This window comes from Oncorhynchus clarkii, chromosome 12 (genome assembly GCF_045791955.1).
Source record: "Oncorhynchus clarkii lewisi isolate Uvic-CL-2024 chromosome 12, UVic_Ocla_1.0, whole genome shotgun sequence".
In the NCBI taxonomy this organism is placed as follows: domain Eukaryota; kingdom Metazoa; phylum Chordata; class Actinopteri; order Salmoniformes; family Salmonidae; genus Oncorhynchus; species Oncorhynchus clarkii.
The window spans coordinates 79976741-79990008 of record NC_092158.1 but is presented as its reverse complement, the minus strand read 5'-3'; the positions used below and the strand labels follow the sequence as shown (position 1 = coordinate 79990008).

General features: G+C 41.8%; 1 protein-coding gene across 6 annotated transcripts in view; it reads left to right on the top strand.

Annotated features, from left to right (window-relative positions):
- The first annotated feature begins 10584 nt into the window (after positions 1-10584).
- Positions 10585-13268, top strand: part of LOC139421430 (caskin-2-like) — an 87906-nt gene continuing 85222 nt past the window's right edge. For 5 of the 6 annotated variants that reach the window (XM_071172329.1, XM_071172328.1, XM_071172326.1 and 2 more), the window contains exon 1: positions 10585-10906. The gene's annotated coding sequence lies outside the window, so the exon portion shown is untranslated. The remainder of the gene's footprint in view (positions 10907-13268) is intronic. The other variant, XM_071172327.1, reaches the window with a different exon arrangement.

Below are 13268 nucleotides of genomic sequence, written 5' to 3'. Positions count from 1 at the left end.
TTAGAATGGCCAAGTCAAAGTCCAGACCTGAATCCAATCGAGAATCTGTGGAAAGAACTGAAAACTGCTGTTCACAAATGCTCTCCATCCAACCTCACTGAGCTCGAGCTGTTTTGCAAGGAGGAATGGGAAAAAATGTCAGTCTCTCAATGTGCAAAACTGATAGAGACATACCCCAAGCGACTTACAGCTGTAATCGCAACAAAAGGTGGCGCTACAAAGTATTAACTTAAGGGGGCTGAATCATTTTGCACGCCCAATTTTTCAGTTTTTGATTTGTTAAAAAGGTTTGAAATATCCAATAAATGTCGTTCCACTTCATGATTGTGTCCCACTTGTTGTTGATTCTTCACATAAAAATACAGTTTTATATCTTTATGTTTGAAGCCTGAAATGTGGCAAAAGGTCGCAAAGTTCAAGGGGGCCGAATACTTTCGCAAGGCACTGTATCACGCCCTGATCTGTTTCACCTGTCTTTGTGATTGTCTCCACCCACCTCCAGGTGTCACCCGTTTTCCCCATTATTCCCAGGGTATTTATTCCTGTGTTCTCTGTTTGTGTTTTAAACTATCAAAATAAAGTCGCACACTGCATGTATAATCTCCCAAAAATGTAATGGGTATTTACCAACGTTTCGACATCACTGTGCCTTCCTCAGGGTAATGTCATAAATACTTGAACCAGGTTATGTATAAAGCACAGTGCAATTAGTGTAATCAATGACAGTGGTGAGGGGTGTGTCGTAATGATTAAGTTAATTAAAATTAATTAGTGACACTGTAAAAAAAATTGGCATAAGCCACATTTGTAGTTCCCATTTGGAATAGGTGTCAAGAGTGTCTGAGTGGGCTTAGGGGGCATGTCAGATCTCACCGAACTATCTCCAATATTGCGACCATGCCTATAGACCATCAGTGGGGGTTCCTTGAAGAGGTGCATGATTTTTTTGTCTGATTGCAGAATATGCCAGTGCTTTTTCAGAATTGCTTTCATTTTCTCAGAACCCTTGGTGTACTTAGTACAAAAGACGGTTGCGTTGTTTTTCTTCTTTGGTTGAGTTTTTAGTAATTCACCACTTGGTTTTTGAGATATTTTCATCATTGCCGCATCAAGAGTTTTGTCCTTGCAGCATCTCATTTTGAATTTATCTGTCATTGTTTTAGCATTGCGGTCCAAATCTGACTGGTGGCCACAAATTCGTTTAACCTTACACAACTGGCTATATGGTAGACCATTCTTGAGGGGAAGGGGATGCATACTATCTGCACATTGCAAGGTTTTGCAATCTGTGGGCTTTGTGTATAAGTCTGTGTGTAATGCATCATTCTCTTTGATAATCCATAAATCCAGGTAGTTTATTTTTCTCTCACCAGTCTGCATGGTGAATTTGAGGTCTCATTTAGTAGACTTTGGAATTAATTTAGTTCCTGCTGGCTTCCTTCCTAGAGCACAAAGCCATCATCTATGTATCTCTTCCATAGAAGTATTTTAGAAAGTAAGGAGTGTGTGTCTGTTTTAAAAAGGAATGCTTCTTCAAATTGTCCCACATACAGGTTAACCTAGTTGGGGGAAAAAGGGGAGCCCATGGCTACACCCTGAATTTGAAGGAAAAAGTCTGACTCAAAGACAAAATAGTTATGGGATAATACCAGTTCAGTAAGTTGTAAAATGCAATCATTAGATGGAGCAAGGGTAGAGTCTCTCTGCTGAAGGAAGTGTTGTAACGCCTGCAAGCCTCCAGTGTGTGGGATGTTAGTGCACAAGCTCTCCACATCAAAAGTGGCCAGCAGGGTGCCCTCTGGTATCCTTCCTAAGCCCTCTATCAATGAGATCATGTGACTAGTATCTTTGACATAAGATGGGAGATTCTCAACCATCGGTTTAATGTGGTAATCCACAAATTTAGAAATGTTGGATGTCACAGAGTCAATTGCTGCTACAATGGGTCTACCTGGAGGAGGAGATACTTGTTTGTGTAATTTAGCGACTGTATAGAAAATTGGTATCTTGGGAAATTTCACACATAGAAATTCAACTTCTTGTTTAGTGATTTGTCCTGATTCCAAACATATTTCCACTGTGGATGAGACATTATGCTGTAATTCCAGGGTAGGGTCACAATTCAGTTTGTGATAGAAGTCACCTTTAGATAGTTGTCGGCGACATTCATTCACATAGTCACATTTGTTTTGTATACAAATTCCTTCTCCTTTGACACATTTTTTTATGATAATCGAAGGTTAAGTCCTTAAGAGCCATTCTCTTGTCTCTACTCAGGTTATCATAGGATTTGTGTTTCTGTTTGTCTGTCAGTAGGTCACCTACATCCTTTTATCAAAGAACTCACCCAATCTCAGATTATGAAAAACTTGAATAGATCTATCTGGACATCAAAGTCATTAATGTATGCAGTGGGTACAAATGTTATTTGTACACACTTATTGAAAACACAGAGGTGAGCGGATGTCAGGGTCTTGATAAGTTGAAGACATTTATCTCCTGTTGGACTGGGGGCTCGTCCTGGGTCTCAATTGATAGGTGTCGCGGGGTGGTAGTGGATTTCTTCTTCCCCCGACGTATGTGTCGAACTCTCTTACGTGCTGGGGGTGTTGGCCTCAACGTTGTCCCCAAAACGCTCACAATTGGTAGAGGAGACAGAGTTAACGCTGTCTGTGGATAGTCGGTCTGACAGAGGCACTCTGCATCTGTCATCGGCTTGTCTCTTCCGTTTTTTTTGGTTTCTTGTGTTTAGAGTCTCGCCAGAGATATTAGTCCGTTGTTGTTATCTTCCAAATCTCGTTAATACTTCTTCATTTTCCTGATTTTCCTGTCTTTTGCCAGTTTGTCTTGTCAAGTCAACTAGTGTGCTCCCGGTTTTGACTTTTTACCTGACATGACTCTGGGCCCGCCTGCCTGAACATTCAGCCTTCCCTGACTCTGAGCCCGCCTGCCTGAACATTCAGCCTGACCTGACTCTGAGCCCGCCTGCCTGAACATTCAGCCTGACCTGACTCTGAGCCCGCCTGCCTGAACATTCAGCCTGACATGACTCTGGGCCCGCCTGCCTGAACATTCAGCCTGACCTGACTCTGAGCCCGCCTGCCTGAACATTCAGCCTTCCCTGACTCTGAGCCCGCCTGCCTGAACATTCAGCCTGACCTGACTCTGAGCCCGCCTGCCTGAACATTCAGCCTGACCTGACTCTGAGCCCGCCTGCCTGAACATTCAGCCTGACATGACCTTGAACCTGCCTGCCTCCCTGTACCGTTTGGAACTTTGACCTGGTTAATTCACTTTTACCTGTCCTTGACCTGCCTCTTGTTGTTTAAGAAATATCATAGACTCGAACCTTCTGCCTCCTGTGTCTGCATCTGGGTCTCGCCGTGTGTCGTTATACTGAGAGCTAAAAATAAAAAACAGGACAGAGACAGCACAATCATACTCTGCGGGACAGATCATAGTCTGACTGAAAAAAGACGCAGAGGAAAATTGTTTTGCTCCTGTTGTGCACAACACGTGGAGCATTAAGGATATGAACCTTGTTCACCCAACTGACTCACCTGGGTTTTAGAGCAGTAAATTACTTGTAACAGAAAGTTAAACTCAAACTTTTTTTTTTATACTCAAACAGCACGAGATATTATGTTCTCTAGTTGAGAAATATGACGATTTCTTGGAGGAAGTGTGTCTTCCTAGTGGGGGCTTTTTGTGTAAGTGTTACTATAACCATGATTATGTATGGACAATACTATGACCTGGACTTCTTCCATGACAGACTTGCGAACAGGTGAATATTCTGCGTTTTTTGAAATTGTTTTCCCTCTCAAACATTTGTATATTCTAAAACGTTGGTAGAATGTAATCTAGGCTACTTAGTTAATTGGGAAACCATTGTCCAAAAAAATGTAATCCATACAAATCAACTACCTGTATCTTCATCCCTGTAATCCATGAACCCTGACAGTTCTATGACCTGTTGCATTCAACTGAGACATTGACACACTCAACCTACTGCGACTGTAGTTTTCTTGTGTCTTATTGTGGAATGGTTCGATTTTGGCAGATGAGATTACATTTATCAAATTCATGCATTTTTGGGGGGAGTTTGTAATAATCAGTTTCCCATTCATAAGACTCTACCTTCATGTTAGTTGCTGAAAGTTGAAACTCAAATGCTTTACTAAATGAGAGATTGTTTGAGGTTCCAGTGTTGCTGGTGTCTTCACATGTATGCTTGCCATTTTGTCAAGATCTGAATTTGTGGTTAATGGTAAAGCTACTGACTAGGTGTCACTCCCTGACCTTAGAGATCCTTTATTCTCTATTTTGGTTAGGTCGGGGTGTGACTAGGGTGGGCATTCTAGTTTATTTATCTCTAGGTTGGCTTGGTATGGTTCCCAATCAGAGGCAGCTGTCTATTGTTGTCTCTGATTGGGGATCATATTTAGGCAGCCTTTTCCCACTGTTTGGTGTGGGATCTTGTTTTTGTATTATAGCCTTTTGCACTACAAAGCTGCACCTTGGTCCAATCCTTCCAACTATGAACGTTACACTAGGCCTGTCCTGTCCTGTGCTCCTGGTTTTGACTTTTTACCTGCCCTGACTCTGAGCCCGCCTGCCTGAACATTCAGCCTGACCTGTCTAACATATTTGTGCTCTATATCCCACAACTGACCTCATTTTTATTCCTGTTCAGACATGTCCTAAATTAATCAAATACTGTCTACATTACAGTTTAGACATTGTGCTCTGGTTTTTAAATTGTGCATGTGTCACACCCTGAACTTAGTTATCTCTGTTTTCGTTATTATTTTGGTTAGGTCAGGGTGTGACAAGGGTGGGTATGCTTGTTTTGTCTTGTCTAGGGTTTTGTATATCTAGGGGTTTTATAAGTCTAGGTAATTGTATGTCTATGGTGGCCTGAATTGGTTCCCAATCAGAGGCAGCTGTTTATCGTTGTCTCTGATTGGGGATCCTATTTAGGTTGCCATTTTCCCTTTTGGTTTTGTGGGTTCTTGTCTATGTGTAGTTGCTTGTCACAACTGACAGCAGTAATTATCACAACTATCACACTTTTTAATGGCAGTAATTTGAACTCTCCTCTGAATTGAGGTCAGGAGTCTTGTCACTTGTTTTCCTCTGTTCCAAGGAAAGGACCTTGTAAAATGCATGTTAGGAATTGTTTTGATGGGTTGAATTTCTGGTACCATAAAATATCTGTTAAAATATTAATGTATTCATTAAACCAAGGATGGGTAACTGACAGCCCACAGGGTGTAGATCAAGTTCCAAAGATTTAAATAAATATATACAGTGCCTTGCGAAAGTATTCGGCCCCCTTGAACTTTGCGACCTTTTGTCACATTTCAGGCTTCAAACATAAAGATATAAAACTGTATTTTTTTGTGAAGAATCAACAACAAGTGGGACACAATCATGAAGTGGAACGACATTTATTGGATATTTAAAACTTTTTTAACAAATCAAAAACTGAAAAATTGGGTGTGCAAAATTATTCAGCCCCCTTAAGTTAATACTTTGTAGCGCCACCTTTTGCTGCGATTACAGCTGTAAGTCGCTTGGGGTATGTCTCTATCAGTTTTGCACATCAAGAGACTGATATTTTTTCCCATTCCTCCTTGCAAAACAGCTTGAGCTCAGTGAGGTTGGATGGAGAGCATTTGTGAACAGCAGTTTCAGTTCTTTCCACAGATTCTCGATTGGATTCAGGTCTGGACTTTGACTTGGCCATTCTAACACCTGGATATGTTTATTTTTGAACCAATCCATTGTAGATTTTGCTTTATCTTTTGGATCATTGTCTTGTTGGAAGACAAATCTCCGTCCCAGTCTCAGGTCTTTTGCAGACTCCATCAGGTTTTCTTCCAGAATGGTCCTGTATTTGGCTCCATCCATCTTCCCATCAATTTTAACCATCTTCCCTGTCCCTGCTGAAGAAAAGCAGGCCCAAACCATGATTCTGCCACCACCATGTTTGACAGTGGGGATGGTGTGTTCAGCTGTGTTGCTTTTACGCCAAACATAACATTTTGCATTGTTGCCAAAAAGTTCAATTTTGGTTTCATCTGACCAGAGCACCTTCTTCCACATGTTTGGTGTGTCTCCCAGGTGGCTTGTGGCAAACTTTAACCGACACTTTTTATGGATATCTTTAAGAAATGGCTTTCTTCTTGCCACTCTTCCATAAAGGCCAGATTTGTGCAATATACGACTGATTGTTGTCCTATGGACAGAGTCTCCCACCTCAGCTGTAGATCTCTGCAGTTCATCCAGAGTGATCATGGGCCTCTTGGCTGCATCTCTGATCAGTCTTCTCCTTGTATGAGCTGAAAGTTTAGAGGGACGGCCAGGTCTTGGTAGATTTGCAGTGGTCTGATACTCCTTCCATTTCAATATTATCGCTTGCACAGTGCTCCTTGGGATGTTTAAAGCTTGGGAAATCTTTTTGTATCCAAATCCGGCTTTAAACTTCTTCACAACAGTATCTCGGACCTGCCTGGTGTGTTCCTTGTTCTTCATGATGCTCTCTGCGCTTTTAACGGACCTCTGAGACTATCACAGTGCAGGTGCATTTATACGGAGACTTGATTACACACAGGTGGATTGTATTTATCATCATTAGTCATTTAGGTCAACATTGGATCATTCAGAGATCCTCACTGAACTTCTGGAGAGAGTTTGCTGCACTGAAAGTAAAGGGGCTGAATAATTTTGCACGCCCAATTTTTCAGTTTTTGATTTGTTAAAAAAGTTTGAAATATCCAATAAATGTCGTTCCACTTCATGATTGTGTCCCACTTGTTGTTGATTCTTCACAAAAAAATACAGTTTTATATCTTTATGTTTGAAGCCTGAAATGTGGCAAAAGGTCGCAAAGTTCAAGGGGGCCGAATACTTTCGCAAGGCACTGTATATTTTTTGGGGGGGGGTGGTTGGGGTCTCAACTTACTGAGAGTTAAAATAGTAGAATACATCAAGTGGAATTTTGAAATTTGGTTGTACATCAGCAGTTTTTCTCACTTCACTCAATTAGCCCATGTAAGCTATTTTTTAAAATGTATTTTAAGTTCATTTTGCAGCCAGATTTGCAGCCAGCTATTTAAACTTGCAGTAATTATGGTTGAATTACCTATCTTTATGTAACCGTTATTTTACCAGGTAAGTTGACTGAGGACACATTCTTATTTTCAGCAACGACCTGGGGAATAGTTACAGGGGAGAGGAGGGAGATTATTGAGCCAATTGTAAACTGGGGATTATTAGGTGACCGTGATGGTTTGAGGGCCAGATTGGGAATTTAGCCAGGACACCGGGGTTAACACCCCTACTCTTACGATAGGTGCCATGGGATCTTTAATGACCTCAGAGAGTCAGGACACCCGTTTAACGTCCCATCCGAAAGACAGCACCCTACACAGGGCAGTGTCCCCAATCACTGCCCGGGGGCATTGGGATATTTTTTAGACCAGAGGAAAGAGTGCCTCCTACTGGCCCTCCAACACCACTTCCAGCAGCATCTGGTCACCCATACAGGAACTGACCAGGACCAACCCTGCTTAGCTTCAGAAGCAAGCCAGCAGTGGTATGCAGGGTGGTATGCTGCTGGCTACCGTTGGCCCCCAGTGATTTTGTTACTCACTCTCAGTCAGATGTCTTATTAAAAACTGGACACTTTTCTCCCCCCTCCCCTCCCCTCCCCGCCATGGCAAAATGTGTAGATTTGCAGCAAACTTGCTTTAAAACTGCAACGTGTGGAATTGCAGGAAATGTACAGAAATTTCACTTCAAATTTCACTGAGGGTCCCCAAAAGGCTAGGGCTAGCTCTGACTGCATGTGTGGGTATGGATTTGGGTACACAGACCTGCGTACCCACATCAGATTTTGATGTGGTCAGATTTTGTGGCCCCCACCCCCATCAAAGTTGCCCATCCTGACCTTAGACAAATCCACTGGATTGGTCTGATGTGCTTCTGTCCACTTAACAAGGTTATGTGTGGATTTAACTCGTTGTTGTGCATTTTCAATACATGTTGTCTTCTCCTTCCAGTCAAGACACAGAGTTTGATAGCATTTGGATTTGCGATGAACTTTGGGACAACACCACAGCAACTGGGGAAGAGAAGGTGTAATTCCATTTATTACCACAAGATGGTGCTGTTGTATTTCTATGAATGTGGTGCGGTGTGCAATGGATAGAATCTTGTGAATGGTGGTAGGGCTTAACGCATACAATTCACTTGATGATACTCATCTTTTTATAAGCTCCCTTGCAATTGATGTACTTTTTGACGTTCTTAATGGAACGTTTTTTCACCCCTTACTACATTTATCCCCTCAAACAGGCCCTCTCGATACTTTGGATTTAAGGCACCAGTTAAGCACTTTAAAATGCTTCATCCAGATTTGATCACATATGTAACGCAAAGGTAAGGGGACTCGTATTGCCAGGTCAAATTGAGACTTTTAGATCATTATTGTCTGCTTTTGACACTATTGACTGTTGGCTGTCAATGCTGCACAGGTTTCTGAAGTCTCCCCTGCTGAAGTACAGTCAGCTCTACATGCCCAGCACAGGTGCTCTGATGCTTCTGACCGCCCTGCACATGTGCGACCAGGTCAGGTCACATCACCACACGCTTTGCCCTTGGTCATCTATTGGTCACTGTTTAACCAACCAAGTGTCTAATGACATATGGCAACTTGGCCAGTATGGAAGTGATTTATTGGGAAACCATGGCAACCTCTGCTTATAGTCCTGGTATAGACCCCATATACTGTTATTCCATATTGATTGTGTCAGATGTAATTCATTAACATAATCCTACAGAAACAGTAAATGTGGATTATAATTAATGAACTTTTTTGTAGGGGTTGATATGTTTTTTTGTAAGGGAAAATCAAGTCTGAAATGTAAAAATGGAAATTACAAACTTCAGAAGCCTTTTTAAATCTCAAACACACAAGTATTTAATTTCCTGCTTTTCAGGAAAGTTCTACTGCAACAAGGTGATCAAATTAAGATCCTACATCTGTATTGAAGGCTAGATGGTGCTATACTGAAACAATGCATGCAAATATTTACACAGCTGACTGAGAATGCAATTCATGCATAAGTGAACAAATCGCATACCTTCCTGCAGGTGTCTGCCTATGGTATCATCACAAAAAACTTTGCAGACTTCTCTGACCACTACTATGATGCTGTGATGCTGCCCCTGCGCTTCTATGCCAATCACGACATGCAGATGGAGAGCTGGCTGTGGGAGGTACTGCATGCATGAAAAGTAATGTCACTGTACAAGAGGACAAAAGTAAAATGATGGACACTCAATTGTATTTTCATGTGAAAAGCCTTCCTTGAAATGAACTCCTATGTTTGCCATGGAGGTAGTCCCTCTGAAGGAGTGGCTGCTGGAGATGTGTAGCGTCCTTTGTCATTAGTCTCACAGCAACATTAAAGGCCTTTGACGGTGTAAAGCCAAGCTCAGGTGTTCCAAGCGTCTGTTTGTGGGATCGGGCCTTCTTTGATCATTTGAACAACCCTTATCTTCTCTGTGAAGGCAGGTGCAGGGAGCCGAGACTATAGTCTCTCGGTCATTCCTCTTTCTCATTTTCCTGCAATGCCTATTCTCATTAGAAACTGTTGGGTTTGACTGGGACTCACAATGAAAGCATTCACATTATGAAGCCAGCAGTCCATTCATGCCAACCTTTTTGTAAATGAGCTTTGACTTGCAGCTTCTTTGTCCAGTGCCTATCCAAGGATAGGTTACTCCAAGCCACAATAAAGACAAGCTTTGATCTGCTGAGCTATTGTTACATACATAAATGGATCTCCAGTGTCTGTTATGAATGAAATCCTGATAATAGACTAGTGAATGCTGCTAGATTATGTAATTCACTGTAAAGGCAAGATAATGACCACTTTTTTTGGGGGAAAGCTATGTTATGGCCATTTTCTGCAACTGACAGCTGTGTAAAATGTTGTGGGATGGCATCTTATGTGCACTTGTTATATTCTATCAGCAAATCTTTAATTTTACTACAAACCTAATTAAAGCTAGAGTCCTTAATTGAAACAATAGCAAAGCGATCAGCGGCCTCAATTTTGGTAAAAAGCTGAGGGATGGGCCAGGAGAAACGTAACCAAATTGTAACTCAAATTCATAGAGCTATGGATGCAAGGACTGACCAGCCATGATATCAACATTATAGTTGTAACCATGTTTTGAGGCTATACAGTTTGTTTAAATACATTTACATTGTTTACAAACACATTTTTGGTTCTGATTGGGTACACCAGTTGAACTAAGCTCATAGGCATTTGTCATCTTCAATAATCAATTCGTATATATTAAAAAATGTATGTACATCTAGGGATTCTGGATTTAAAATGTAGTGTAGTGCATGTTATGTATTTATTTATATTATTTATTATTATTTACGTCATATAATTTCAAGTCGCACGGGCGCGAGTCGGGCCGCACAGCTCGCTCTTTTTGGAAGCGGAGGAGGGGATAGCGGGGATAGCGGGGACAGAGGACGGTGGGAGGGACGAACACATTCTGGATTGGATCTGACGGAGCAAGTGACAATGTAGCGGAGTCTGGCTTTCGCGTCGGAGTTGGAAAATATTGCATCAAATTATACAAACTTTAATGTATTTTTATATTTTACATATATTTGTGATGAGTAGGTTATGTGTTTACTTGGCATAAGAAGAGTACTAAGATTCGCTTTTTGTGGGAGACTGACTCAAAATTACTTTCCTTGAGTTATTGGAAGGCTACGATTACTTTTGCTTGGACCTTGGAAGGCTCTCTGAAAACTGCCACCTTGACATGTATTCCCGTTTTCTAACATGCAACAACAACACTGTATAAGGTAAGACAAATGTGAATTCAATCGTTATAATTATGGATAAGACAGGAATGGCCCCTACCGACAGGCTCGGGAAACTAGTGTTGCTAGTTAAGAAGTTCAGTCCGAAGGTCGCTAGCACACTAATTCGCTTTGCTAGCTAGCTAGCCATGTTATTTTAGTGAACGAAGCAACCGCGAGATTGAAAAGTAGATGCTAGCCAAAGTGATAGGCTTGCTACATATGGAGTAAGAGCTACTAGCTAATGGTATTTTTCATTTCATAATAACCCAGTCCAGTTCAAGTTGCATTGCACGTTTGCGCCATGCTTTGTAATGTGTCTTATTTATGGATAGTTATTACTCAATTATAAAAGTATCTTACAGTTGGATGAACAATAAATAACTAGGTCTATTTCTAAAAACACATTATTGCCAATATATGATCCATAATCTAAATCCTACATCATGGTGTAGTTCTCCATTTGGACCAGTGAATGAAGTTGCACCCCATCAATAGCTCCAACCTCTCAAACACACATTCATATTGTGTGACCGCTTGAAGCATGAAAAGACTGGCTAATGGCCTTGGTGGGGGAAGAGGAGGACATGATCACTGTTATTGGGAATGACAGCTTTGCTTACGCCCTGTGCACCTCTTTGGGTGTGTGGTGTACTGAGACTGCCAGGTTATGTAATGTAGCAAGTTATGTTCACACAAAAGAACAGTGCAGACTGCAGAACTGTGCTGTGCAGACACCATCTCATTAGTGGGATCCTGCTGTGCACACTGTGAACTTTCTCAAAACGGTGTATGTTTACATAGCAACACTTTGCTGTACATGAATTTCCTGGCCAGGTTGATCTGAACTGGGTAGAGGAGGAGACGATGAATATGACGAGTAGCCTCTCTAGCCCAGTTAGCCACCATTCATTTTTCTATTAGACAGCTCTACAAACGTTATGTCAATATGTTTGTTATACTCACCAAATATGGAGTTTCACTGAGCAACTATCGTCATTTACTGCCTTCACACCCGGTATGTACTTCCAAAAAAGGTCGAAATAAATGTTTTATCAATGATATTTTGGGATACTGTACTCCTGCTGTATCAGCTGACCTGTGCATGGCAGTAATGAGGAGAAGGGTACAATTGGCCTGCAATTCAGGGCGTTCCTGCATGTGGGTATTCCTGCATCTGCAGGAACCCCTCTTTATACTTCTATTGGTACATTTTTAAGTTAGGACAGGCAGGAGGCGGGGGCGCTCCAGTACAGTAAGTGGGGTTAATGCACAATAATGTTGGATGCCAGCCGCCAATAAACTCACAGAAGAAGGTGTGGCAACAGTAGCTAGCTAGCCATACACCGGTAGATGGTGTCCTTCGCCCCTGGCGAGGGCAGGTGCTCGCCAGGCGGGAGTGAAGGACACTGTGTACTAGCTTAGCCAGCTAGTCCTAAGAACCGGTACACAGCACACTGTGTGCTAGCGACACCATGTGCTTGCTAGTTAGCTAAAAAAAGGACACTGTCTACCAATCGTCCCCACCTCCTGCTAGCACAGCAGGCGGGAGGCGACACCATGGACTAGCTAGCGTGATAGTTAACGACACTGTGTGCTTGCTAGTTAGCGAGCTAACTATCAAGCTAGCTAGTCCATGGTGTCGCCTCCCGCCTGCTGTGCTAGCGGGAGTTGGGGACAATTGGTAGACAGTCTCCTTTGTCTCCGCTTGTCAAGCAAGGTTTATTCCAGTGCATAGGAGTCAGGGGTGACACTGTGTTCTAACTAGCAAGATAGCACATGGTGTCGCTGATTAGCTAGCTAGTTAACTATCACAGTGTCTCTCCCGCCTGCTGTGCTAGCGGGAGGCGGCGGCACCGGTACTAGACAGTGTCCTCCTCCCTCGCCTGTCGAGCACTGTTTTCTCACAGATCTGTTGTTATTTGGTATTTTATTAGGATCCCCTTAATGCCAGTGGCGGGTCATAGGTAAAAATAGAAAAGAGTACAGGGCCTAGAGAACTGCCCTGCGCTACACCACACTAGAGGTCGACCGATTATGATTTTTCTTATGCCAATTATTGGAGGACCCAAAAAAAAGCCGATACCGATTAATCTGCCGATTGTTATAAAATAATAATAATAATTTAATAGTAAAAATATATATATATATTTGTAATAATGACAATTACAACAATACTGAATTAACACTTAATATGATACAGAAATAAAATCAATTTAGCCTCAAATAAATAATGAAACATGTTCAATTTGGTTTAAAAAATGCAAAAACAAAGTGTTGGAGAAGAAAGTAATATGTGCCATGTAAAAATGTGTGCCATGTAAATTATGTGCCATGTAAAAAAGCTAACGTTTGAGTTCCTTGC